Genomic DNA, 25,683 nt, shown 5'->3' with positions numbered 1-25,683 from the left:
CACCTTTGGTTCACTGGACAAATCCTTCCTCTCCTCAGGCAGATAGGAGGTACGCAGGGGACTGGTTTTGATTGTGGTTCAGAGCAATTGTGGAGGTTGACCTCTGGTGTGTCGCTGTTCAAAAATCACTTATCGCTGAAACCACATGGAAATGAGGTCCCACAGAGCTCAGCTCTGATTTTCCTCTCAGGTGATGGTATGCTGGGTGGCCTCCATTGACTAGAACCGGTGCCTGGACCTCATAAAGCGAAGCCAGTATGAAATAGAAAGTTAAACTGGTCTGCCTGGTTTCTCTGCCCAAACTTTGACCCTGGCTGGCTTGCGTTGCTTCTGCTGGTGGTTGTCTGTAAGGTGTCTCTGGGGGACACACAGACACTTTAGCTTTGTGGGGTCCTTGTAGTGCATAATGAACTTAGGCTCCACTGAAGGGTGAGGACAGCCAAACCCAGGCAGGGAGGCAGTGAACCAATTGCTGTCCAGGCTGCTGGCTCATCTCAGCATGTCCCTGCTCTTCAGCTTGTGGGTGCTCACAGGGAAAGGGGAAGAAGCTTCTGACACGTTACAGAAAGTCTGTCCTTTTGGCATTTCCTTCACTAGCAGCACATGTAGTGTTTTCCCTTAATTCCAGATTTCCTGACAGCGGGAACTTTTGAAGGCAAAGATGTTTCTCCAGGCCGTTTAGAGAGGGCAATAAATTACAAAAGCCCTTGAAATATTATCTACTCTCTCTTTTCTTCCCCTTCCTTACCAAGAAGCTAGGAGTGGGGAGAGAAGTAATAAGCTCTTGGCTCTGAAGGTACCAAGTAGAGCTTAGATTGGAAAGTAGTGAAAGACACAATATTTGCACATAGCCTTAACTGGTGTAAATCGTTGTGGTTCCAGTGGAGTCACTGAGGTAATGCTGAGGTACAGCAGATCCATATTTAGACTTTTATAGATACAAGTAGGCTTATATATATAAAAAATTTAAAAACTTTAGTTCAGTCAGCATCTCTATGGAAACGCAAATCATCTCAAACCACAAACAGCACAAGCCTGTTAGTCTCATTTGCATTACAAAGCTGGAGGGACAAGTTAATTTAGCTCAAGTTTGGGGTTTCATGTATGCATATATATATATTTTTTATATATATGTTTGTGTGCATGTGGTATTTGCAAATACAAATGCAGAAATACATATATATCTCTATAAAAATAATTTCAGTTCTTCTGCAAAACAGACTATTGTCTGCTTGGTGATAAATCCCTCCAGAAATTTCATTCCCTTCCAGCCCACTAAATATCTGCATTATTACCTATTTCACTTTTGAACTTACGACTCTTCTATAATATATTGGTGGCAGACTACTTGATTGCTGCTTTGTAACATATATAGTTTAATTAGTGAAGAACTGAAGGTGATCTTACAGTCTAATAGGAAACACTCAGTAATAAAACACTGTATGCTTTTCCAGTAAAGCAGCGTTGTCCAGTTTTACCGCATGTTCTCTTCTTTTGCAGGCTAACTTATTCATAAAGTCAACTTTGGGAATTATTTTATTTAAAGGGGAAAAAAAAGGAAGGCTATGTTAAAGCCAGATATCTGATAGGGAGAATTGTCACTGTAATTTGACTTGTTGGTTATTGTGTTAATTTTAACATATTTTCCTACACACAGCTGGCTTCTGTGTCTTGTTGTGTTTTGCCTTTTCAAGGTTGGTTTGAGGCCTTTCAGTTAAGGAAATTGATTTGAGAAGCTAGGGTAAGAAGCAGGCATTAATACATATCACATAAAATACAAGACGACCTTTAAAAATTTTTGTTCTTGCAAGGGAGTGATCTTAAAATATAAAACAGTTTCTAAATTGTTGTGGTTTAACCCCAGCTGGTAACTAAGCACCGGACAGCCGCTTGCACACCCCTCTCTCTGCTGTGGGATGGAGAGGAGAATGGGGAAAAAAACCCTTGTGGGTTGAGATAAAGACAGTTTAATAGAATAACAAAGGAAGAGAATAATATAATATAATATAATAAGTGATGCACAAATGCAATTGCTCACTACCTGTGAAAAAAAAGCAAGCTGATACCCAGTCTGTTTCTGAGCAGTGATCCTGCTTCCCAGCTAGCTTCCCCAGTTATATCTGGAGCATGATGTTCTATGGCAGGGAATATCCCTCTGGCCAGTCTGCGTCAGCTGTCCTGGCTGTGCTCTCCCAGCTTCAGCTTCCCATGCCCTGCCAGGTACACAAGAAAAGTCCTTGACTTAGGTGTAGACACTAAAACTACCTAGCAACAACTAAACACATCAGTGTGTTATCAACAGTATTCTCATACTAAATCCAAAACACAGCACTATATCAGCTACGAGAAAGAAAATTAACTATCTCAGCAGAATTCAGGACATAAATGTATTCAAAAAAGTGCATTCTTAATTTTGAATGCACTTTGTGTGCAAAATATTAAAGATGTTGTAACAAATCCACCTCAGATTAGAAGTTCATGGTCCTTAATTCTAATACATACCATGATCTGTTACTGAGAGAGGTAAAATTTTTCATTAAATTTGAGGTAAAATTTTTCATTAAATTTGTTTAGGGTTTTTAAAGGGTGAAAAAAAAAAGGATGTTTGTATTTTGCATTCTGTCTAGAAAGAGGTTCATGGTACTGTGCCTCTGTGCTTTTTGCTGCGTACTAATCGTGTTGCAGTCGCTGCTGATCCACAATAAATCTAGATCGGTATGGGAACAGCAAATAATCTGTACTGGTTCTTAAAGCCCACTGAGAACAATGGATTTTACTCACACACAAGGCTGCGTTGCATTCTGTCCTTGGATCAGTTATGGAAGTGAGAGTCGTGCATGTGAAACCTCTGTGCATTTTAGTCTTTTGTAGCACCCCATCTAGAATTAGTGCCCAAGTCCTAGTTAGGAAATGAACTGGTGGAGTGCATGTCCTCATTTAAACCTTCATGTGCTTCAAGGGCATTCCTGGCCAAAAACCTCAGGAGCTTTCTCCTCTGGGTGGTAGGCGATGGGGATTTCTGTAGGAGCAGCAGGGTAGTTGTCATGAGACCATCACAGATATGTGTGACACAACTGGATACTCTCTTGCTTTTTGCCAGCGGTGCTGTGCCTGCTCAAAAGGAGTCAAAATCTGAAGCCTCTCTCTTAACTTCTCCCCTCCCAAAGGCCAGAGCGCACAAGACTAGAGTGACTCATTAGGTACGCTGATATCTGACACAAAGATGTCCACAAAAAACCCCCCAAAAAATAGCAAAGCCAGTTTCTGACATGGAGAATTCCTGCAAGTTTGCCCTGTGGCCGAAACAGAGTTGGTGAAACTCCCACCACTGATCAGCTCAGCTATCATCAAATGTTTCTGTGCTGGGCTGGTTAAGACACCAAATACCCTTGTCGAGCTCTCATATCTCCAGATAGGTCTAGGTCCTTTCATTGGTTTTGATCGCGTTTGAGTGTTTTTGAGACACTATTGCGTGTCTCCCAGGTGGCGTTGTGGACCTTTCGGGGACCTCATGTGGCTCCTGGTGTATTTGAGAGGTGGCCACTGTAGACACCTGGGAGGTCTGTTCTTCCTAGATCTCAGATCCCTTGTATTCTCCTTCCTCTTTCTGAATCTACTCATGGGCCTGGGGAACCACATTCCTTCATAAAGGGACCTGCACATTTCCAGCATCCCAACTGGGTGCCACTGAAATCACTTGAGACAGCTTATGGTTTTGGTCCAAAATGGTGAAAATCTTAAAAAAACCCCATTGATCTCTTGAAAGCAATCTGCTGATTTGGGGAAGACAAAAGTGTCTTGTTGCTCTGATTTAGTTCAGCATCCAAATCCATGCTCCTTTGCTGCAAATTTGCTGGAAGGAGAAAGGGAGCAGTGTCCCTTTGGTAGCTGGGTCTGTTCTCACTGACATGGCACAAGTGTACGAGTTCCTTAATGTGGTTGGCCCACACCAGCCACGAGTCCTGTTGTCCCCATTTTCACATATATAGGCACCGTGGAAATTAAGTGGGGAGACAGCTGGAAATCAGGAGGTAAAATTAACAAGGCAGCTTATGCTTTTGGCATGGTTTAGGTGGTGGTGGCTGCTCGTGATTAGCAGACCTCAACCACCGCATCGTTTCCGCACTGCTGGAGGTGGTGTTTCTTTGCTGCCTGCTGCAACCAGCATGTATATGGTCTCATGAAACTTGCAGTGCCCAAAAGGGACTCTGACGGCTCACTGTTTTCTCATTTTGCACAGCTTTTGTCAGTTTTTCCACTGATTTAATACCTGTGATGGAGACATTCGCTTGGAAGTTTCATCTTTGCCTCAGAAACATCTGCTCACCAGTGTCCTTTGCTGTGACTGATGCACTTCTCTTGTACTGGTTTAATAATTTTTACAGTCTGCCATCACTCACATAAAGTAGATACCTCCGGCACTTGCGTTTGAACTGAGACTAATGCTCTTGCTGTTTGTTGTTAATCTAGTGACTAGGAATTTTTTGTTCTCTGCAGATGAATAAATGCAATCTGCCAGATTCCCTCCTGCTGTCACATGGATATATTATTTCTTAGCATTGCTTTTTGCTTCTGAAGAAAGGCAGGCAGCTTGCTGTACACTTCCTCCCTCCCTTTGAGTGTCTTCTCCCCCAAAATCTCATATCTCCACCCAAGTGTCCTCTTCCCAAAAGTCACGTATTGAAAATTTCTACTGGACCGTATTCAGAGACAGTGTAAAATGATGCTTGAAGTCGGGTTTCTGTCAGTGTGAGACTGCCTTCTCATAGTTTTAAAATACTAAAACAAAGCAAAACCAAGTGAAATGAAAAAGGCCTATTTAAAATATTCTACTTTGGCATTTAATGAATTAAAAAAGACAGAAAGCTAATGTAAAATGAAATGAAAGGTGAAATTCCAAAATTCAGAGTTGAATTTGTGATTTCAATGTGACATTTCAAAATTTCCAGATGAATATGCAGTTCCTCTCTACCCTGAGAATAGCAACAAATGTCAAAATGTTGACATTCTTCACAAAATAGTAATTCCGAGTTCTAACCAGCACTAGCTGACTCTGTCATTGCTTCTGGGTGGATTAAATTAAATGCTGTTGCTTCTGTTAAAATGAGGAGGAGGGGAGGAAGGCAGTGGTGTCTAACAATGAGATGAGAAGCTCAGAGTTAGGACTTGGTGGTACTCTGTGGCATCAAGAATGGTGTTTTCCTCTTCAAGGTATTATAAATCTCTGCATCAAAATCTTTGTGGATTTCTTCAGGATTTTTGGGTGAAAAGGTGCTGGCAAGAGGTGCAAAAAGGTGTTTTTGAAACGGCGTGCTTATCCTGACTGTAGGAATCTGACACAGTCTGGTTTATGCCCTAAACTTTTGAAAGAGCCCAATTCTTGGCTTGAAATATGTTAAACATTTTCATTTCAGAACTTTACTGTTTGTTCTTTGTATTATATTTTTGTCATTTAAGCACTCCATACACTAGCAGGAACCAGCTGATGACAGAGCAATTAATCAGATTTGTCTCTTAGGAATCATATATTCGAGTTGCTTTCCTGAAATAGAGAAACAATGAGTTGCCAAACAATTACCTTGAAGTTAAAGATAACAAGGAGTCTGCAGTTACAGGAGTAAGTCAGGTCAGCATATACTGAGAAACCAACTTAAATTTACAGCTTCAGGATGCAGCTTTTGCAGCTTTAGCCTTTAGTCAGCCACAATGGGTTAGTAATGTAAGAGGAATAATTGAGAAAGAGGCTTTTGCCATAATACCTGGATGTTCTTTCTTGCTCCTTCTTAAAATAAGCTGAGGACAATGCCTCCATACATGATAAGGCACGGGGCAACCTTGAAGTTAATTAAGGGCTCTGTTTCTGTGCTGTTTAACTCTTGATAACCAAGTGTCTACCTTGACAGGTACTGCTAGATCATGTTACAGTCTAACAGATAAGGATTTTGTATCTGAGGCCATAAAATGTAGTGAGCGTGTATTTACCTATACGTGGAAAGGAACATCTCATGGGGAGGCTGGCTGGTTTTCAAGCAATTGTGCTTGTCTGAACCCTGGGGCAGGCTGAGCTCAGGTCTCTAATGGGCAGCCTGGTCTGTAGCACGATGAAGCAAGGACGGTTGGCCTTGCTACCAGTTTACAGCTTTCAGTTCAAAAAGCAGCACCCATAAAAGTGAGTGCCATTTAATTAATTCGCAGGCATACTCTGTCTGTTGTGTGTGATGGTTCTGCTGCTGATTACTAGAGGAGCTGTTTCCTTCCATTTTAAAATACACTCGAGTCCAACCACATGATAATTCTTCCAAAGCCAAGGCACCAGAGCACGTGGTGAAGCTGTTCTTCTATCCAGTGACCTCTGTGTTATTGTCAAGTTTATTGCAATGAAGCTAGGACAGGAATGAGTAGGGAAACTTGCCCAAGCTAAGGCACCAATTGATTGGGAGAGTTGGGGTGAACAAGGAGACGTGGAGCATCTTAGTGTCATTGAATGGCTCTTCTGTTTGAGGTGAGAAGGGCTCTCGCTGCCCTGTTGGTGTGAAACTCTTTGGGCTTAGGCCCTGACGGTAACGCCAGTGTTAAGACAAGGAACTGCTCATGTCATAGTGATGCTTTGGGTGATGTGATATTTGGTCATATCATTTGGAGTGGATCGTCCTACGTTTGGGTGATTTTCCCACTGACTTCTGTGAAGCATATCTGTGGTCTTAATCCAGTTCTTAATGGCACGTATACACATATTAAAGTAATGGTTTGTTACTAAAGCACCACTTTGTGTAGGGAACTGTGCACAATTTAAAAGATGATTCATTTCTTCATTGATGGGCATGGTTGTCCACAACTAGACTCTTGAGCCTAGTACTTCTATGAGCAGGCAAGTTAGAAAATGGTCATGGTGCATAGTGAGCAGTGCAAGCCACGTAGGATCCCACCTAAAACAGATACTCAGTTATAAAGAGTAGAAAATAGTCTATAATGGCTGCTGATATAATATTTTTTCCTCCAAGGGTAATGGTAAGAAATAGTTGATAATGTATGGTTACATTTACCGATCATAAATGTTCTGGTCCTAAACTTACTTAGGCTCCCACATAATGGGTTTCTTATTAAGATTTACCTCTGGATAACTATAAAGAAACACAATATAGTAAATTAAATAGCAGCTTTTGGAAAAGAAAAAGTAGGGAAAAAAAGAAGAGGTTTCCTATCACAAGCTGAAAGAACTCCTGCAAGGCAAACAGAATCTGCAATTATACTGACAGTTTTGTTCCTAAATGAAAATAATGGTGAATTATAAAGTTGTAAAATTGTTTTCACAATAATATTTTGTTTTTATAACTCATACTATTTCACTTAGTAGCTGCCTGGCTCCAGAGCAAGTTACATAACATGATATTATGAATACGGTGCCTCAACTTTTTGTCTAGGGAATTAATTTAAGGACCCTAAACTTTCCAATCACATTTTTTTCTTTGTTCCAGACGCAGTGTATTCTCTCTGCTTGAAAAAATATCAGATGAACTGTGTCTTGCTTGTAGCTGAGTAGTATTCATATGCCTCTTTATCCACACTAGTAGGGCAGTGACTTAGTTTTACATGGATCCTCAAAATAGTCCAGATTGAAATGTGCCGTCTAAAGTCAGCTACATAAAACAAATTAGAAAAGCGGAGCTGCTGTGTGTTAGCTGATCAATCTAGCATTAGCAAGGATTTTCCACTGTGTGGTTTAGCACCAGCACAGACAGATGAATTATTATTACTGTCAGTATCACTCATCCCCCCCAATTAAATCTTTTTCTAAACAAACAAACAAAATTTCCTCAAATGAATTGGCAGTAACTTAAACTGACGTATTAGGATTACTTTAGTCATCGGTAAAATGGAACCACACCTGAGCTATAAGAGAGCAGATTAGCTGTAATAATTTTCATCCTGTTACTGCCTAGTTAGACTCTATTTTACCAGCACCCAAAGGATATTTTTTTTAGGGGTCTCCTCCAGCTTTGTGAGAGCTGATCGCTCATTAAATGAATCACCTTGTTTTCTGTTGTTACTGTGAGAGAGCTTGAAGTGAAAGCTTATGACTTTTTCAGGGGAAAAAAATGCCTAAGTGGCCAAGGAAGCTCCTGCTGTGTATTTGGCACTGATGGATTCCTTCTAGGCTGTCACCAGGAAGCCCGGTGGGTTTTATTTTTCAGTCTATGTCGGATGACAGAAGACATCTCTCATGAAGAAGCGCCCTGCAGCATTTGTACTCTTATAAAACTCAGTTTCATGAGTATGTTGCAGACTTAAAGTCCCAGGTGACTATCGTGTTCCCTTGGTCTGATGGTCAGCATCAGAGAGATGCCCTGCACCTCCTTCTCCAGCCTATGTTAGAAGGTGACTCTTCTGTTTCCTTTGCCACATCAAAGTCCTTTCTCCCTCCTGTTAAGCAACACTTATTTGTGACCTCTCTCCCCCCAGGCTGCATCCCAAGAACATGCTTTAGAAACACATCAATTCTTGCACGGCCTCATTTGAATACTTCAGTTAAAACTTTCTCCTGAACCCATTTCCTGCATTTCCTGTAATCTAGATTTTTCACATGACTTGTACATGTTTCCTCATCATTTTCCCTGAGGGTGCTTGTCCCCCAAGGCTTAAACTTAAAATTGGGGCTTTTGCTGCTGTTGAATTTCCAGATCACTGAGCAAATAGTGGACGAGTCTTTCTAGTAGATTTTAAGTACAAAGAAACAACGCAGTTATATTGTAGGAAAACGCGGCCCTGCAGATAACAGAGGGTGTTGGAAATGCATGTGCTTGTGTTTGTTTCTTTGTGAGATTGCTCACCAATAAATATGTCCAAATATAGTTTTCAAATCTGAATTCAGCTTCCCACCCACCTTTCTTTACCCTTTCACCATCAGGTCACCTTCTGGCACAGCAATTAAAACCATATGTGTAATTAAAAGAAATTCAGCATAAATTTAAACAGCGTGAAGATAAGAAAGGTAAAGGGGTAAAGACAACTGGAAGCTCAGTTCTCTGTGACCTGCTTTTGAATAAACAACATTATATTCCACAGTCAATTATCCAAAAAGTACAATGTGTTCTGTTGCCAAAAAAAGATTGTCAGATAGAAGTGGTTAGTCAAAAGGACACATGCACTGGAGTGAACATTAGTCTATTGTACTCAGTAAAATATTATACAAACAGGGCTGGTTTGTTGCTGGCTTTTTTTTTTTTTGACCACAGATGAGATTATGCAGCTTTTTAATATTATTTCATAAACATCTGATTGCAGGCTTCAGCAAGAGGTGCAGGCATTGCTAGGGAAATCAAGTAAGGTATGCTCTGTGCAGCCCAATAATAAGGCTTCCAATACAAAAGTGGAAAAACAAGTCATTAGTTACAACCATCGAACGGAAGAGGTCTAATGGGAGCCACAGGATAAACATTCCATTTTATTATGTCTTCGTTATATGTTTTGCAAGACTCCATGGTTATAAATTAAAATTGCTTTTTGCAGCAGTGGCTGTAAAAAGTTCAAAATCTGTGAATGTACCTATTATTTTTATTTATATCACAGCAGGCTGCTAGCAAAATTAACTTTATTTTCTCCCGTTTGTTAGTTAAAAGACGGAAAATTCATACAAATGCATATCTGCAGGCAGCACTCAAAAATGCCCCCCTTTTTCTTCTTTTTTTTAAATCAAGATGGTATCAATTTAAAGTGGGAGAGAAGAGGGGGGGAAACCCAAACATCTCGGATAAAACTAACTTCTTCACCATTACACAAGTTGGTAGGGTCTGATGTTTGTTTAGAAATTTAAAGTAACGCTAGTGGAAGCATCCAGGCTCTGTACTTTGACAGATGAGACGGGGTTTATACTTGAGACCATGTCGCTGACAAAGCAGAAGACTTTCCAGGGCTCTTCTCCAGTCAAACTGGCAGTCTTGAAGACCCTGATTACCAGCAGAAAAAGCAGTGTCAGGACAGGATTTTCCCATGCTGTCTCCTGCCTTCTGAGCAGGCAGGAGACGTGCTGCTGTGTGAGGGAATGCGTTCAACCTCTGACTCTCTGCACAGGACTCTTTTCTGAACCTTCCAGCGAAACAATTTGTTTGGTTGGTTTTTAATTCCGCTTTTGGAAGTCACTGCCCCAAGGTAACGGCCAGAGCAAGAGATCTGTGGAAGGGAAATTTGTGGTGGTTGGAAACATCTGTTTCTCCTTTTAAAAAGGATACAAAGGACATGGTGTTGTAAACCCTCATCAACCCTTCTGCTGCCATTTAGGAGTTAATCGTTAACTCTGGGACCATAGACAGCTGCTTCTCTGGAGGACAGGCTATCCCGTAGATCCGTGGCTTTCACCTTGCAAATCCCAAGCATCAGCAAATTACTTCTGAGCTGTACTTCCCCCTGATCTATGAAAGCCTGTTGTCGGAAGCTTAAAGTCATTATGTGGGGGCCTGCACGTCCAAGGGAGGGGGAAAAAAAAAAAAAGGTATGCAAATTAAAAGAGGCAAAGAACCACTGCCCTAGGGACTTTCCTACTCTTTCACATTAGTGTTCCCTATGGGCCATTGAGGAGGCAAGCCGAGGTGGTCTCACTTGGGCTGGGAATTCCTGCTGTAGGGAGGGACGAGGTTCATGAGCACCCTTCTCCAGGGACTGGACAGAAAGAGCCTCTGGGCAGGGACCATGGCACATCGCTAGGATGGATCAGATCATAGCGAAAAATGATACGTGCTTCTGAGTCTACACGGTGCTGCTGCTGCTGCTACTCCCTGGTTATCACTATTATCATTTTGCTAGTGCTGCTTAATAATTGTTCTAAATATGAGATAATGCCAAGAAATCAATACCATGGGACCTAATTGTTTTTCTATCATCAGGAAATTAAAAAAAAAACAACCCTGTGTTTAGTGCCGAGGGACCTGGTTTAGACTAAAACCTGAATTTTCTATGCAGGCTGTGTTCTGCAAACTTTGCCTCCCACTGTGCTGACAGTTTCTGAGAAATTATTTTATTTCCCATTTTAGATGTTGGACAGTGACTCGGTATGCCCTGGAAATACTATCATTCTAGCAATTTTCTCATGTAGTAGCTCAGCTTAATGTCAGAGAAATGGGTAGTTATGAGTCCAGACACTATAACGTTGGACTTAGGTTCTAAAAATACATGTTTGGTTAATTTTTAGTTGTCAACAACTTTTCTACGGCCACACATGCTAGAAAATGGAATAAGTGGCCTCATGCAATTCCAGTCACTCTCTTTGGTCAACAGAATTATCTATAGAAGATTAAATATTCTGGTAATATGGATAAATGCCGTGGCCACTCTTGCCATGTAGCACGTACGCTCTGCTGTATAGAAGTTTGTGAGCAAAAGAGTCAATTGTTTACTAAGAAGAGCAAGTGAGCAAGTGTGAGTCTAGATAGGCCTTGCTAGTATGCCTGATTTCTCAAATGTCTCCTCTCTGGCTCTAGGCTAGATAGTTTAACCTTTTTCCCCTCTTAATTTCCTCTGTAAAACGGGTATAATGTTTACCTCCTGTATCACAGTGGGGGTTTTGAGATTTGATTGTCTGCAAAGTAGTTTTAAAGTCTATAAACGCAAAGTATTATTCCTATTTTCTATGTGAAAGGCAATTGAAATCATGTGCAGAGCCTCTCGCAGCAGGCACAGTGGTTATTTGCAATGAAAGATATTTCTGCACCTTTGTATGGAAATGAAGAAAAGACCTCTCTTAAATCTGTGGCTATTAAAAACAGTTAACTTTTAGCATTTATGTAGTGCTTTATATTTTCAGAGCCCTCTTATGAATCTTAACTAAATACTTCACAAAGTCTCTGAAAGGCTTACGGCAATATCCTGCTTTTATGGTCATTTCCCCATACTCAGAGAGGGAGAAAGTAACTCAGCCGGGCTCACATAGATAGCAGCCACATGGCTTTCTCTTCCATCAGTCTGCATCTTGGTGCAGTGACAGAGGGATAGTGAGGTACCAGTGCTGAGGAGACAAAAAGGTTGTCTCACAGGTGGAGACTGAATTAATTAACCAAGTCATATGGTTTTAAGGATGAGTTAGTTTTAGGACAGTGAGGCATATACATGCTAGCCTTGAGGAATGATGCAGCGTTCTGACCTTGTCTGGATCTAAGGGCTTTGGTGGGATTTAGGATGAATGTGGCTCACTCTCTCAGGTGCTGAGTGTGTGCTTAGAGTGGGAATAGGCAGTGCCTCGCCGTGGCATTAAGTCCTTGTTTTATTTTGTTGCCAAGCATGGGGAAAGGCCAGTGAGATCAGGCATGACTACTAGCATCCTGGGCTTTTCTGGTTACTGAAGCATTTGCATGTTTTATGGTGAACCAGATGCAAAGAATGTGGGAAATGAGGAAGAGGATAAATGTTGTTGCCCAGTGTTAGGATTGTTCAACCAATTTCCTTTGGTGTTCAGCCTGGGATGGCTCATCTGACATTTGGTGGCCACGTTATGCCCCATTTGGTTTTAGAAGGCTGTAAAACAAACTCATTTATGAAAGAAGCTGTTTTGCAGCTGGAGTCAGGCTATCTCTGTACAGTAATTCCAGCTGTTGGGAGTTTATGAGACGAGAAGCTAGGAATGGAAGCACGCAAACATTGAAAGAAGCTGCAGCAGATACACCACCACATATATGAAGCTCATACTGAATCATAGAAGAGAGTAAATCACAGAGTAGCCTCTTCTATTTTGTTACTTCCTGCCTGCCTAAAACAATTACACATTGAACCTAATTCAGGTGTTACAGTGACTTTATGGTTAGCTCCAGGAGAATTGACACCTTATACTTGCTGGTATGTAGGAGAGCTTGGACTGGTGTACACTAACTAGCCTTAACATTTTTCAGTACTTTCTTTCATGAGACATTGATTCTGAGCAAACAGAGATTTTACTTCCCCTATAACAAGGTATCCATGTGTGAGTTCTTGTAAAGAAGCAGAAAGAGGAATGCAGTAACAGAACAGCTCAGGTAAATGACACCCCATGGTGGTTACCCATCCATCCATTTCTGGGGATGTTTGCTCTAGTTTTCAGAGTGGGATGTGGCCGGTTGGGGTTGTTTGCGCACAGACACCACCAGCGATGTGGGACTGGTCAGAAAGGTCTGTTGGCAGTATAGGTAGAAAGCAAAGATAGGTGTCAAGATGGGTTGCTTGTGAACATGCATCCTCACAGATAAAAAGCAGAAATAATATTGAAAACTTGGGCCATTTTTACAGATATGTGCTTCTTCCCTAAGCTTTCTTTCCAAGTCTTCTACTCCTGATTTTTCCCAGAAGGATTTCTCTATATCTCACAGCCTATTTTTCTCAGAGAGAGGGGTTTTCTTCCTGCTTCTCTTACACTCTGCACAAGAGGCAGCTGTTCATTCCTCTTCAGCAATGAATATGTACAAGGTCTGTGTGCAAGGTTCAATATACAAGGTCCAGAGCGTTGTGATGACAGTGAGCAAGGCAGCTACGCTGAGCTTTTGCTGATGAGAGTTTATTGCCGATGGTTTCGTATCAGCTCATATCTGCCTCGCCTGTTCTGCAGATGCCTTTCTTCCCCAGCACTGATTTTTCACTTGAATTGTAGGACACTGTGAATTCTCAGCAAAGGTGTGCAGCTTTCCTCAGACCTGTGTGATTGCCACTGGATAGATTTGGATTGGCAGGAGCCCAAGAGATTTGAGTGCTGGGAAAACCATGAGGACTCATAAATCGGGAGACTACAAGACTGAATATAAAAACCTACCTGACAAAAGGAAGCAGCTTGGCAACTGCCTGACATACCTTGTGTCTGGGGTTTGCTGTGGGGTGTTAACACCCACATGCATGTATGTAGGCAAATATCAGCTGGGTAGTTGCACCCATGTTCTTGGTGTTGGCTGTTCACCTGTGATCACCCATGATTTCTGCTCCTTTTGTGCCTCCTATCCAAGAAGTTCAAAGTACTTTAATGCTGAGGACTGTAACTTACCTTCAGCTGAACACGAGCAATGAGCTGTTTTCACCCAAAATGTGGGTTAGTTTAGGTGGCCTAATGTCAGCCTTTAACACACTCTGATCAAAGAATTTGCCAGCTTGGTTTGACAGCTTGGATCCTTTATTACCTTCCTTTCCCCTGGGGGTTACTGTGGATGAGCTGTTCCACACTAATTTCCCACATGGGCCTGCTTGCCCCAGGCATGCGTGATTCAGGTGGCTCATTCTTCTTTCATAAGGACTCTGGTGGGATCTCTAAATCTGCCCGCAAGGGAAGAAGGTTGGGGACTTCTGTGTGCAAGCAGTGAAAGGACCGTAAGAATGCCTCTGAATAGCTGGCACTCATCATGCAGACGCGGAAACCAAACCTTGTTTGGGTTAATTAACATGCCCAAGTCCAAAGAGTGAGTTGGTGCTGAAGTGGGGAAGTGAACCCAGAGGTTTTGACACGCAGTGGTCTGTGCTTCCTCTTAAAAGGAGAAGTTGTGATGGCACCTGTCAGGTCTGAGCGTTGTTGTGTGAGGCCATCCAAACCGCCAAATCCAAGTTTCAGTGAGTCTTTCTGTTTTCCTTTGTTCCTGCTGTGCTGGGTTGCCAGAGAAGGTCTGAGGGAAAAGGGCATGCCTGATTGTCCTCCTGGGAGCTGCTGGGCACCACAGGTGGGCCTCGTCCAGGAGCTGGAGTTGGGATGTCTTTCAAGTGATGCTACAGAATGACATTGCCTCGCTGCTGGGATGCGCAGGCACGGGGCAGTGAGCAAAGCAAACACGGGTGGGTTTGTGTGTGTGTGTTTGCACATCAGAGCACAGCTGCCTTGTCTGCTTATTTCAGAACACGAGGGAAAGGGGACATCCAGCGGTCACCAGCCGCCTTTAGTAAAACGTTATCTCAATCAATCATTTGGTTGTGTTGTTTATTAGGGGACAGCACTGTCCACACAGCATGTAACTTTATCCCCTGCCTTGTCTTAGTCCAAAGGCTAGGGCAGCCTGACAATGGAGCAAGCCCAAAATTCCTCCTGTGGACAGCACTGAAAAAACAAACCTCAAGAAAGGCTTTGAGTGTAGCTCAAGGCGTAGTCAGCCCTGCTTGTTTGATCTCTCCCTGTTTTGACTTTCTTGCCAACACAACACGCATTAGTACTAGCTGATTCATGAATGTACATATTCCCTTTTCCTCACTCTACAACTCTGTCTTGCATCTTCTAACATACAAGAAGGAATTTGTGCAACTGTCTGGCCTCTGTCGAAAGCACCGGGCACCTTGCAGGGTTGGCCTTCAGCATTTCCCTCCCTCACTGTTCATGTTTTAACATGAACGTGTTTTAACCTAGAGGCGACAGGTCAAGACCAGGACCAGGCCTCCATCGTGTTTGATGCTCTGTTGACCCAGCAGTGGTGGTCCTGGTTATTTCTTGCAGCAGTGAGTTCCAGTGGTTCAGTGCTATTTCCTTTCCTCAGCACCCTGATCTGTAATACCAGCAGTCCTTCCTTGTTTCACAGTTTTTTCCCCAAGCCAAGAGACTGTTAGACTCACCAGTTTCTGCAGTCCCCTGTGTTGTGGAAGGCCATTGCATATATCCATTGCTCTCTTTACCTGGGTCATTTGCAAATTTGCTGGTGCCACGTATACAGATCAGCATCTTGGGAGACCTGCTAATTTTCTCATCAGTGCGTGAGCCATTTTGGTCCCAGGCTTTGCTTTGGAGTTTCCCTTTGTCATTCAGTGTCTAGGGAGCTGCTGGCTTTCTTGAGCACCTTTGTTCGCTTGTGCTGGGACACTGGCGCTTGTGCAGCTGGGGCGGTTGATCTCTGTGTATTTGCCGTATTGTTTGCTCTTGTCACGCCATGTGTCCTCTAATTACACTGCCCTGGATGGGTGCCAGCAGGAGGAGGACAAGACGTACAGCACAACATGAGATGGCACGGAGAGGTGTTACTCATGTGTGAGGGAAGACTTCATCCTGCCCTTTTAGCAAATGTTTAATATTCAGAGGAATGTCCAAAGTGCTCTCCTTGTTCTCAGCGAGCTAGGGCCTGGCTCTGCGCAGTTGCAAATAGCCACTCACAGCCTTGCACAGGAGGCCCTGCCTGGTGTGAACACACGGCTGTTTTCACATAGGTCTTCCCTCTGTACGAGTGGTGTCCATGATGCCAAATCACCTTTGAGCACACAAAGCACTTACTGATCCCACCAAAAGCTCTCTGACAAACTGAAACAAATCCACCTTTGGAAATCGAAATAATGCAATGTGATGACTCAGAAACATCAAGGGATTTTTTGTTTGTTTGTTTGTTTTGAACCACAAATGGTTCTGTTTGCGGTTTACCTAAGGTCAAGCTACAGACTATAGAGCCAAATTTTGACTGTGCTGATGTTTGGGGCTTAGCTCATTATAAGGAGGCCAGTCCTTAACTGGGATACATAATCAGATTTGAATTTCACCTCAGAGCCAAGAACTAATCTGCAACTTCTACAGTTCTGCATTTTCTGTAAAGTACATATTTATAGTCAATGTAACGCTGCCACATGACTGGTAAACAAGCAAGTCCCAAAAGTAAACACCAATAAAATAGGAAAGCGTTGAACAGGATTTACATCATCAAAGTTTCCCTGAATATTTTCAACTATTATCTTTTGTCTAATGTTGTCATCGTCTTGTTTAGTTGGTTGGTTGGTAACGTGGTGGTTTTTTTCTTAATCGATGCTGTACAGGTTTCTTTTAATGTGAGCTATACACCATGTTTTACTGGTATTATGTGTCAGGGAAAAATGTGTGTCTGATTTGGAGAGAAGTCCTGTTTAGGCTTGAAGATAAAGCAAGGTTTGTGTAGTAGGTGCAAATTAGGTTTGTTTTCATCCTTTGCCTTAGAATGAATGTAGTATTTATGTGGGGATAGGTGGTGCTCGTTTCTAGTGCAAAACCAGTTGTTGATCCTCCTAAACTGAGTAAAAGTAGCTGAAAATCCCAGGGAAAAGTAAAGGAGGATTTTTTTGGGGCATGTTACATCTTAGGCTGGGGAATGTAACTTTTGCTTTTTGTATCTTCACATGTGATCTTGCCAAAATTTCTAGCGCGCCCATAGCTCTCTGTCTTCATTGCTGCTTTGCTTTTTTTGACTTGTGATCATCTCAGCTTCATTAATAACAACTAACCCCTTTCATCACTCTGTCTGTCTGTTTATTTAGAGCTTGACCTTTTGAGTGTTTGCACTAACAGTTTCTCTTTGTGAAATGTTCAACCGCCGAAAATAAGTTCCAAGAAAGGGAATGTTATTTTTCTCTTGTATACTTGCAGCGTTCAGAAGACGTGCCGGCGCACCTGCTTTTCAAAAGGAGCGCGCCCAGCTGCTCTTGCCTGTTTTGGGGTGTCCAGAGTTTAGGAGGTGGTGCCCTCTAATGAATGTTGACAATTGTGATTTGGCCTGGAGGGTAGCATTAGGATTTATTGGCGGCAGTGATCACAAGGTGGTCAAGGACTTTGTTTTGCATTCCCTTTGAAAAATCCCCTCTCAGGGACGCATTACAAATCACAATGTCTCCAGAGCTAGCTACACACAAGTGACATTTTCTACCACTTGTGGGGCTGGCTATGAGAGGGATCCTGCAGAAGCTGCAGCATTTAGAAGAACAAGAGCAATATCATCTCTTTATTGCCTTACAGCACCTAAAATGCAAATGAGTGGCAGAGTGATCTTGCGTGTGGAAAAGTCTGTACATTTCTAGTTTTCTGTGATCCGTGGCTACAGTCAGAAATAAAATGTAGATATGTTAACAGGACAGTGAGTTCTTGATTTGGCAGTCGTTCTAGAGGTGAATATGTTACCTTCTGAACCATTGATAAAATTTCCTGTATGAAGAAGAGAAGGTAGAAAGTTTCAGCAGGAAAAAGCAGAATCTGTGACCAAAGTAGAGGAGCACGCACTGAAAAAGCACAGAAGCCCTGTTGCCTCCCAGAGCAAACCAAAACTGGGGAATGAAAGACTCAGAGAAAGCAGGACAGTAAAGATTCCTGTCTACCACAAACAAAAGCAGCTTTGAAATGGTCGTTACATGGGACAGCACTTCAGGTACCCCAGTGCTCGGACTTAGGCTAGAGTGACTCTGAAGGGTTTTGACAGAGCTCTAGCATGCAGTGTGAGAGAAACTAAGAAACCACAGGGAAATGACTGCAAACCCCTTTGTCAAAAGCTTTGAGAAACCTTCCCGTCTTTGTCTTTTCCAAACTTGTCATGTCAACTTGAGCCATTGCTATTCCTAAATCTGTTACACTACAAAACACAGCACATGTGCAAGCTGCTGAGTTGCTGTTTAATGAGGCATAGTTTCCTATGCCTGCGAGACAGTTTTTACAGACATGAGGTTTGCACTTCGGTTTGGTTACGAGAGCCCAGCCCTGAGCTCGAGAGGCTTGCAATGTCTTCAAGCAAGGGACAGTCCTGCTGTTATTTCTGCACCTCATTTAACAACACTGTTGAATTTACTAAGATTGATCAGATGAAAGCCATGGTCAGATTCCACCTCTTTGGCCCCAAGAAAAACTATGAGAAGTCTTGTCTTTGCGGTATGTGGTGTCACCATTCAGCTGCACTGTCACCTGCACTGTTGTAACCACATGGTGCAGGAAACAGCAATGCATTAAAAAGAGAAAACATGCTGCTCCCATCACAGTCATTTCAGGCTCAAAGCCTGGTCTGGCCATGTCCTCTGGTGCGTAACAACTTTCACTGGCTGCGGGTTCTGGCACCCGCCTCGCACTCAGGTTTCTCAACATTCAATCTGTTGATTAGGTGCCACGTTTTATTTAAGTCCTGTAGGATTTGCAGCTGGCCAGGCTGCTTATGCTGAAATATGTGAATGCCGTGCCTTGCACGGCACTGTGATCCATCTGCAAGAGCAAGTAACCTCCTAGGTGTCTCTTGCCCAATCCCTGAGCCTAGACATGGCCCGGCTCTTCCTCAGCCAGTAACTCATGCTGGTGCTGATGGTTTTTTCCCGGTATCTCTGGGTTAGCCTGTAAGGTCGTTGTTCATTTTATTCCTTCCCCTTAATTCATTATCTCTGACACTGTCCAACGCATGCTGCCTTTCTTTGGACTTGGTTAGAGTAGGTTTGGCTTTTCTCACTGCATTTATACAAATTTTTCCTTCTTGGTTATCTGGCTGTAGTTTGCACCCCAGAATCCCTGATTTATTCACCTGTCTGCAGCTTCAGTTGCTTCTTTTGCTGTGGTCCTTACCCTGGGTGGACCTTGTCACGAGTGCCACCAGTTGGCCCCGGGTGTTTATCTTCAGCCTCATACATCCACCGCCTGCTTTTGTCCGTGGTGATAATCCACCACTCCCTCCATGTTGCTGCTATTCTGCGCTGACAGTCATGGTGATAGAGTTTGGTGCAAAGCCAAGCACATTAAGCAGAAAGATTCGCACTCAATGGATTTTTTTGGGTTTTGGATCATGTTATGGGGACAGACTGAAGCATTTAGCACCCAACATGCCACTAGTGTGCTGAAAGCAAAATTTTAACAATGTGGTCACCACCCTAACTCTGCTCTATCACAGGACAGCAGCTCTGTAATGCAGCTTCCAAGCCGGGCAACCTCTGCCCTGCTTGCTTTTTGGTGGCATTACAAAAATGGAGTTGGGCAGTTGTGGTAGACCAGCTCCATGCATCTGTGACTTTTGTCAGGGATGGGGCATCGTTTCCTACATGCTGTGTCCTGCAGCAGTGGGGAGCATGGAACAAATGGGGTGATGCTGACCAAGAGTTATAGGGAAAGTGGAGGGCACCCAGTGACTGGGTGGAAAGAGGCAGGGAGAGGGAATAGGGAAACTCCCTGGTGACAATGGAATATAACTAATAGGTCCCTGCAACTGTCTTCCCTTTCTGGTTACACTTTCCCTCTTGATTTCCAGCATGGAGAGCAGCAGGGGAAGCCAAAAGTCTTTCCTGCTGGCAGAGAGGAGCAATTTGGGTGTCTCTCTGCCAAAAACGTACATTCTTGAGGGAACAGCCAGATGCCTTGGCATCACCAAGGTGTCTCAATTCATTGAATCTTAGAAATGTAAAGGCTGGGAGGGATGGAGACTATCTCATCCCATTCCCATCGGTGAAGCAGGATTAAGTACATCCCAGGGAGCAGCTCCCAGACACTTCTCCTGGCAAAGGCAACTTCTGTTTGGGAATCCCGCTGTTGCTACCGAATATCCACTGAGTCCTGACCTGTGTTCCTGCTGGAGTGGTGTCACGAGGACGCCCAGGCTCTCCCCACATACTTTCATCAAGATAGCCCTGTCAAGATGTTTACTCCATGCCAAGTTTGATATTAGTAGAGATATGGGCCTGCTGTGGGGACGGAGAGCTGCGACGCTTTTAGGAGTAGATCTGGGAGGGTTTGAGACCTGGGCTGCCTTGTCTCCTGTGTTCTTAAAAAGAAGGAAATCTGCAGTTCTGTTGCCAAATGGTGATTTTTTTTCTACAATATAAAATCAAGGCCTCGAAACTTGGTTTTGCAAACACAAGTTAGAAGCTGATCTCTCTCATTAGAAATAACTCTGCAGTGAGAGAGTGATACTGCAGCTGTAACACATTGCAATCTCTCTTCTCTTTTTTCTTTCCTTTGAGGCCAATTTTTTCTCTCTGGCACCCAGCATTAGACGTATACATCTATATTTGGCTACTAAAGAAGCAGCCCGAGGTATGATTTTCCATAGCACAATGCATTTGACTTCAATAGGGGCTTCAGGGACACAGCAGTTCAGAAAAGCTGACCTCTGATTTAGTGTTTACAGATGCATTTCAAAGCTTGACTTCAGACACATGAATTTGAAAATGTTTGACCTAAAGTCCTTTTCCCCTTTCAGTTTATTGCCAGCTCTTATCTGGTCGTTACTGTAGCAGGTCACCACGTTATCCCTTAGCAGCAGCCATCAGTAAGTGTCAATTCCCAGCAAATGAATTCAGCAATGTGCCAATATATTTTTTTTATGATGGCTATTTAAAGATGACAAAAATCATAAATCTTCCAGGCTTGTCATTGAGAGTTTATATTGAGTTTGTTGATGAAACAACTTCACAGCTCAGCTGAAGAGGAACTGCAGGGTTTGAAGAAGCAAAAGGCTTTTGATAGTGTGCAGTAGTCCAAGAAATTGAAGATAAAAACCAACTTGCTGGCATTTTGTCCGTATTCCTTCTTCCTCGTCAGAGCGAGAGCTTCTCTTCACACCCCTGAAAGAGTCTGAGCATTTTCCAGCCCCTGTAAAGGCCAGCCACCACGTACAGCAAGGGGATGTTTTTAACCCTGGGGGTTACAGAAGGGGAATTAAGGCCTGGAGGGTGGCAGCGGGGGCAGGCGCGACCTCCCTGAGTGCAGCAGTGTTTCTTTCTCTCCCTCTTCACATCCTGCAGTGGAAAGTTCCATTGCAATATTGTTGTTTTACAATTGCAAATTTTATTTGCTGAGGAAAGTTTGAATCTTGTGGACGTTTTGATAACAGCCTATAAAGTCTCCTCCATAAATCTGTTTGGTGAATCCCCTGGTTTCCATTTGCATTCTTGTCCTCCATGCAGGCCAATGGCTGTCATTGACACTTACTTATTTTGCAGTCAAAGAACTGACTAGTAGAGTTTATGGAGTAATTGCAGCATTATGCAACAAGTGGGAAGGTTTATGGCTTTGGGTAGAAGGAAGATATAATTGTAACAACTAAAATAGCTGCTTTAGCAACCACCATAACAGCAGGCTGGTCCATAAAACTCCAAAATGGATTGAAAATAAAGTGTCTAAAAAGTGTGTTTCAGGAATAAACCTCTATTTAACAGAGAGGAATGGATTTTAGGTGGGTTTAGCTGTTGAAGTTGTTTTAGATATGATTCCCTTTTTCTTGAAAAGCAGGGATTTGCTGATCCTCCAAGCTTCAGCTGACTGCTGTTGCTGAAAACTGTGGCCCAGTGGTTTTGCAGTAGTATATTTATCAGTCAAAGTGAAGTTAAGTGTAATGGTAATATCTTTTGTTGTAACAAAAGTTATCTTGTGTATTTGTATATTCATTCATTGGAACACTCACTCTTGTGTTTCTCCCCAAAAAAGCCCCATTCTCCAGCAGTAAAATCAGACTGTGAGATAGATCCAATACTAGATCGTTCTAGCCTCTGAAGAGAAGTTATGGTTTGAACACGTGGCCCTTGGCTAAACTCCCATTGACTCTGGCTGAGCTGAAATTTCACCTGTGATATGGTAAGCACCATTTTTTTTTTCCTTTAGGTGAAGCAGAGTCACATCGAAGGCCCTTTAAGTGTCCTTGTATATTTCAATCTTCGTGCAAATTATATTCTCATACTTGCCCAGAGCCCCTATAAAACATGCATGTGCTAAATCAAAAAACTAGCAGCACAGAATTGTCTTATGTCAGAGCTATTGTTTCCTTTTTGCCTTGCTGTCTCAGAGAATCATGGTCCCAGTGGCTGGATGCTGTTGTCCCCTGAGGTGAGTTTAGAAACAAAAGCCCAAGGTGAAATTTCCTGCAACTGTATTAGCCACAAAGACCAGTGACTCGATCTTCTAAATGCTGTTTTGGTAGCACTTCCAGCTCGCTTCACTGAGCTGCCCAGATTCGTGACTTAGACCCTTTATAGGTGGATGGGTGTTTATATAGCTATACTATCTGCATATGTGTATATTGTATGTATTATATGTATGTATACTATATACTTGGGACTAGATTCTTGAAAAATCATGTTCTTGTTCTCCCAGCAATTCTTTTCTGCTGGTACCGAAAGCAGAGCATGCAGAGGGTATGTTAAAAGGGCTGAGATTGAAGGAGGGAAAATGGGACGTCACAGGCATGCCCAAGTGAAAGAAGTAAAGGTAATGTAAGTTTAATGCAAAGGATTTCAAAATGTTGAACTCTTGTACGTCAGGCCTAAAGCCCATAGTAGATTTTGCAAGTGTTGTAGGTGCTACCAGTTCCTCAGTTGAGTTTAGTTTAAACTACTAAGCAAAACTACAAAGCCTCCTCTGTGTAATTGCTAGAGGGTCTCAGAGAACTAATTTCCACAGCAGAGTGCACTGAACTATGACACTTGGCCTAAGAGAACAGCAGTAGGTTGCTGTCCTGTACGTGGAACAGCAGAGAGTAGCACAGCACAGACTACTCGCCTGTGCTGGCTATCAGCCATGCTAACAATAATGTGTTCTGCAAATATCTCTCCAGTCATGCATATTTTAAAATGCCATTTTAATAACTGAAGGCTTAATACTAAACTTCCAAACTTTTAATGTTGTTTACACAACATACAAATTAGACCAATTTTGACAAGCCCTGAACCTTTGTCAGGTGCAGTTATGAGCTTGTTCTGTAACAGCAGTAGACTTTCAGGAATTGCAATAAATAAATTCATGAAATTAAAAGCCCTGTGGTGAACTCCAACCAGGGCAGTGGATCAACTGGAGGCTGTCTGCCTGCTGCAGAACACAACTCCATCTTCTCTGATGAATCACTGTGTTGTACGTGGCATTAATAAACATGAGCCAGAGAGCAAAAAGGGTGTTATCTAGATGTAATGAACTCCTGAACTGATTTGGAGAACGTGGCATGCTGACAAGGTGTCATCAACTATGAAGCAAGGCAGACCCCCTCGCCTCTGAAGCCCAGTGATAGGTATCACAAAGCCACTGTTATCTGAACCATTATCTGTGGAGCCAGCCATGCGTGGTTGCCCCATTAACATTTCATGTGCAAAGAGAAGAGGCTGCGAATGCTTAAAAGTCTCCCAGTGGCTAAACTGCAAAGCTTTTATATTTTCTTTAATTGAAGACTTAGCACACAGGCGTGTGCGCGCACATAATCTTCAGCCTGGAGATTTCAAGCTGTTAGGTAAATGAAATATTTCAATGAGAACTTTTTGGGTTTTGTCACTGGATACTGTTAGCCCTTAGTAAATTAGGAATAAATACTTGCAAAGAGAGTTTCATTTTTCTTTATCACTATTTTCTGATGGCAGCTGGACACATAATGCAGCCACAGAGTGGAACTCCTTTATAAAGAAGTGCAAGTACAAGCTCTTCTGAGGCTTGCAGGCAAAGCCCTGCAGCTTCATAGCAGTAGTCAGCAGTATTTCAAACAATGAGAAGATAATGGTCACTGTGAAAGGTAAGAATGGATTTCGATGGCGGAATTTCAAAACCAAGCACCTTTCCAACAATTGTGACCATATCTGTTTGCAGCAGAGTCAGGCCAAAGGGAGACTTGAATCATAGTCACACTTGAAGCCTTTGTTCATCCCTTTGGTTGTAAAAAAAAAAAAAAAAGGTTTTAAAGTGGGGGTAACTAATCTGCACCTGCCCTCTGCAGGAATTGCTAAAAAGGTGTAGGGCAGATATGTACCAGGGATCTTGTGGGCAGGAGGCTGATTCTTTCAGTGTATGGGTACTTACAGAACACGGGTATTTTGGTTCACTTTTATTTTTTCCCTCTTGCAATTACATCACTATGGTTGTGTCCAGTCGTCTTCTGCCCACCTTGAAAACAGTGGGTGCTCTGATTGTCAAAGGGTGTTCAGTAGTTTTTAAAAAGCCCAATTCCTTCGAGACATCAGGCAGCAAGATGTGTCAGTGTCTTCAGCAAATGTTGGTTTAGGGTTTTGAATGTGATTTAAGGTACTGCGAGCAGTTAATTAACTTATTTTTTTGTCTGTCCTGCCCTCTTGTGAACCCAGATGTTCTGCTTAAATCCCGAGAAAGGGAAAGCGAACCCGACCAGTGTGTCTGTGGGTGAGAGACTTGCAAGAAGACTAATGTGAACTGCAAAAATGGAGAGAAGCCTGCTGTGTCTTTGGTCTTTCTCAGGCATTCCTTCAACACGAAGAAGTCTTTAAATGCAAATCTTTTCTAAAATGCCCCATTTCCCTTTCCCCTTCTGTAATGGTTCTTGCTAGCCACCACTGTCCATCAGCCCCTGAGTTCAGCTCCAGCTGTTTAGATCCTTCCTGCTTCGTGAATTAATAACAGGGACAAAACCTGGTGAAGTAGGAGAGAGGAGGGGATGCCGCTGGAGGAGCCCTGCGGCTTGCACGCCGCCGCCACCACGGCTTTTTCAGCATTGGACAGAGCTCTGCGGTGCGGTGGGGATGGCAGGGGAGAGCGAAGGCCCCGGGCCAGGCTGCTGTAGGAAGCAGCAGCAGGACGTCCAGAGGTGTGCAGTGTTGGGCCAAGCTTGCTGAGGTCTGAGAGGGTTTTACCACAGGTACCAGCAGAAGGCCATAAGAAGAAATCACAGTAGATTCCTTGGATAAAAGCTTCCAGAGAATTTGGTTTTGGCTGGATGAGGACTGCAGGAGTGTGCTCCTTTGATGGTAATTCAGATAACCTAGTGGAAACTTAAATATTCACTTATAAACCAGTATAAAAATAATACTCCCCATCTGTTTAACTAGTCTTGGTCTGTCTTGTAACAGTTCACTGACCATCTGTTACCGTGGCGTAGAGATAGACATTATGAATGCATTTCAGACTTTGGTTTATTTTTGGTTGCTAGTACATATGGACCATGTTCTGTTACTCTCCATGTGTTTGTTCACAAGGACTTCTCAGCACAAATTTCCCTGGGAGGGGTGTTTCAGAAGGGGGGAGAAGGGGAAGAAAAGCAATTAATTTTCTACTTCAACAATCATAAATAGTTTCTAATTTGGATC

At 42.8% G+C, this 25,683-nt stretch overlaps 1 protein-coding gene across 15 annotated transcripts in view; it reads left to right on the top strand.

Moving 5' to 3' along the window:
• Window positions 1-25,683, top strand: part of LPP (LIM domain containing preferred translocation partner in lipoma) — a 344,459-nt gene that overhangs the window by 216,934 nt on the left and 101,842 nt on the right. The gene's annotated exons all lie outside the window — the stretch shown is intronic.

The sequence above is a fragment of the Grus americana genome, chromosome 9, assembly GCF_028858705.1.
Source record: "Grus americana isolate bGruAme1 chromosome 9, bGruAme1.mat, whole genome shotgun sequence".
Classification (NCBI taxonomy): Eukaryota; Metazoa; Chordata; class Aves; order Gruiformes; family Gruidae; genus Grus; species Grus americana.
Note: the sequence above shows the minus strand (reverse complement) of the source record. Positions and strands in the feature narration are given on the sequence as shown.